The sequence below is a fragment of the Lucilia cuprina genome, chromosome 5 (assembly GCF_022045245.1).
Source record: "Lucilia cuprina isolate Lc7/37 chromosome 5, ASM2204524v1, whole genome shotgun sequence".
Taxonomy (NCBI): Eukaryota; Metazoa; Arthropoda; class Insecta; order Diptera; family Calliphoridae; genus Lucilia; species Lucilia cuprina.
Window position 1 is genome coordinate 13,129,567 of NC_060953.1, and position 3,733 is coordinate 13,133,299.

The 3,733-nt window shown below is 26.3% G+C and overlaps 1 protein-coding gene across 3 annotated transcripts in view; it reads right to left on the minus strand.

Annotated features, from left to right (window-relative positions):
- The window catches only part of LOC111681024 (flocculation protein FLO11-like), a 200,686-nt gene that overhangs the window by 42,360 nt on the left and 154,593 nt on the right, over positions 1–3,733 (minus strand). The gene's annotated exons all lie outside the window — the stretch shown is intronic.

A 3,733-nucleotide genomic window follows, 5' to 3' on the forward strand; every position in this document is an offset into this window, starting at 1 on the left:
GAACTAGAACAGAACTAGAACAGAACTAGAACAGAACTAGAACAGAACTAGAACAGAACTAGAACAGAACTAGAACAGAACTAGAACAGAACTAGAACTAGAGCTGAAGCAGAACTAAACTAGAACTAAAACTGAACCAAAACAACTGGACAATTAGTACAATAAAATTGGCTTTTTAAAACATAAGTAGTATTTTTTAATTCCTTCAAACCGTTTCAATTAGAATTATCTTTTAGTTTTTACTATTATTTCTCAAACAGACGACAAATTAAATTACCATACAAACTAGTGAACCAGATTGCAGTCGTTGAAAATTGTCTATGCAGAAACAATAAATTTGATGCCGTTGACTGGGCCACAACACCTGTTGTAAGTAGTGAGCTAAAAGTAAAGTGTAATTATTTTATTTTTTTGTTTCAACAACAACTTTTGCAAGCATTTAGTTTAATAAAAAGTTTTTTGTGAGGTTTTTTGCTACAGTGATATGATTTAATATGCGTGGTTGACATGTAACTGTTAAACAAATACCGCACAAAATGTTTGGCCTGGTATTAATACAGTGTTTCTTTTTTGTTGCTGCTGTTGTTTTGTGGTTGTTTGATCTGGTTTTAAACGCCAACTTAAAACTATATGAATTAAAAATATTTTATTTTCAACATATTTGCGAACAAAGCGATACAAAACACACTTGATGCATTCATTCATTCATTCATTTATATATTCGTACGGCTTAAAAGCCAAAAACTCAAACAAAATATGTGTGACATGAATTAATCATAAGAGACGCTTTGTTGTTGTTTTATTTGAATATAAATATTTATGGGTTTGTTGCACAGTTGCTCTATATCTTCTATTTAAATAGATAAAATGTGATTTGAATGTATAAATGCGTTTATCTTTTTCATATCAAAAGAAAATGTTGATTTCAAATGCATTATAAATTTTTGCTTTAAGTGCTAGAATAAATGAGTTTTTTTTTACAGTTTGTTTTGAAAACGTTTTACTAATAGTTTAATGTTATTTTTTTGCAAATTATATAAAATGTAAAAAATATTATAAATTATTTTAGAATTTTAATAATTACTTTAATGAGTGTAATTTTTAATTAAATATTTTTTAAGAAGGTTCAATATTAAATATTTTATTTGATTTGATTTGTTTTTTTTTATTTTTCAAATAAAGATCTATCTAATACAGACTTTTTAATGCATATCAAAAAAAAATTAATGTTCGATTTTATAAAAGGTTTCTTCTTATGAAAAGCCTAACTTTTTCAAAGCTGAATCTTAAAATAAAAGATTTTAAATACAAACTTCAACTGTCATTTAAAATTTTATAAACTAAAATTTTAAATCTTCACAATAAATTATATTAATCATACGCCATGGGTGGCAAACTCGGAACATTTTTATACCCACCATAAAAAAGATGAGGAAAAAGTGCTAGAGGGTTGAAATTTTACAAAAATATTCCTTGTATGTAAGGTTTGTTTGGTATTAAAAATGGACAACATCGTTTCATGTTTTTGTATAATCCCCATACAAGTGAACTACCGAAAAACAGCTTTAAGAGACATAACTGTTTTAAAAATGCGAGTATAGCAAGGAGTTTAAGTTTTCTATGAGTCAAATTCTTTCTACCAAATTTTATGAGCATCGATCCACTATTGACCCTTCCATTCATATATGAAAAATTACTTATATGGCTTAAAAATATAAGTAATATAATTAAGTTTCTTACGAGCAAAACTCTGTTACATACTAGAAATAGAACAAAACTAGAACAGAACTAGAACAGAACTAGAACAGAACTAGAACAGAACTAGAACAGAACTAGAACAGAACTAGAACAGAACTAGAACAGAACTAGAACAGAACTAGAACAGAACTAGAACAGAACTAGAACAGATCTGGAACAGAACTAGAACAGAACTAGAACAGAACTAGAACAGAACTAGAACAGAGCTAGAACGAACTAGAACAGAACTAGAACAGAACTAGAACAGATCTAGAACGAACTAGAACACAAATAGAACACAACTAGAACAGAACAAGAACACAAATAGAACTAAACATATCCTAATAAAATTTTATCTTTTCGTATAAAGTTTAAAATTAAGAACACATTATTACATTATTCCACTAATTTTGGTTTTAAATTAGTGTCAACTTTTTGCTGACGTTTGTTTTGTTTACTTAATTCTAATAGTTCGCCACGTTTAAATGTACATACATATGTAATTGTTATTTTAATTTAGTTATATCTAGGATGTTGGCCAATATTTATGTTATTTTAGTAATTTTTGCAAAAATATTTTTATTATTGATTTCAGTTTTATTTTAACTAAATGCCAACCAAATTTAAAAACGTAAATTTGTTTTAAATTTATTTTTATTTTCACAATTTTTATTTATTTATTTTTACATTGATTTGAGACCAGATGTGGCATCATAAACAAATTATTGTGTCGTTATTTGTTGTTTTGATACTATTGACGTAAAATTTTTATTACTGCTCTGCTTTTTTCCGCTCCTATAGAAATAAAAAGGAAAAAACCAACCAAAAAAAACCATTTTATATCAATAAACACCAGTATTTTTAATTGAATGCCAATGATTTTTATATCGCAATCATATTGCGATTGACAGCCATCAGATGCCGCACACACGAACAGTTACACAACTAATACATTATTTATATTTGATTTGAAATTTATTACAATGTAATGTAACAAATATAATAAATAAAACACTTATTTTAAAAAATATAAATAAACTTAATTGTATTTTATGTAATGACAATAAATTAAAGATAGAAATCTTTAGAATTTTAAAAATTATTACTAACTAATAATAATATATATAAAGCTGTAGAAAAATCCTTTAGGTTTTTTTCAGAATGAACTGTGAGATGTAGTAGTTAGTAATTAAAAATTTAAATATAATCCATAAAAATTGATAGAATTTATAAAAATGTTCGAAAAACTACTCATGAATAAATATTAATCATACGCCACCCACTAAAAATTACATACCAACCCATATTTTTATGTTTCTCAAAACTGTTATAATAATCGAATATAAAAATGTTCAAAAACTTGTACAACTACAATCACTTTCAAATTGAAAATGTTCTTAAATTCAATAAACTTTTAATACGCTGAAACTAAACAAATTTTATTACTTTTTTATTAACTTTTTAATAAATATTTTCCTATTTTATTAGACGAATCGTGGGTAGTCTTATCAAAGTCTGACCACTTTATTTTGATAGACAGTCATGTATCAAAAACTTAATTTATTTTATTATTATTTCTTTCGAAAATTGGAAAAAATAATCACTTGAATATCTAATCTAAATTTCCTCTAAACCACGCTTAGTTGCATTTATTACATTTTTAGTCTGCAATTTGAACACACGCAATATTTGGTTATCTTTTCTTTCGAATTATATTTCAACACCATTTAAATGATGTCGTAGAGTCTATAAACGGCCCACTAGTTTAATACGCTACAACAAGAGTAAACAGTAAGTTTAGTTTGTCATTCTGAATTTAAATAAAACTAGAACAGAACTAGAATTAAAAGAGAACTAAAAAAGAGCTAGAACAGAACTAGAACAGAAGTAGAACAGAACTAGAACAGAAGTAGAAAAGAACTAGAACAGAACTAGAACAGAACTAGAACAGAACTAGAACAGAACTAGAACAGAACTAGAACAGAACTAGAACAGA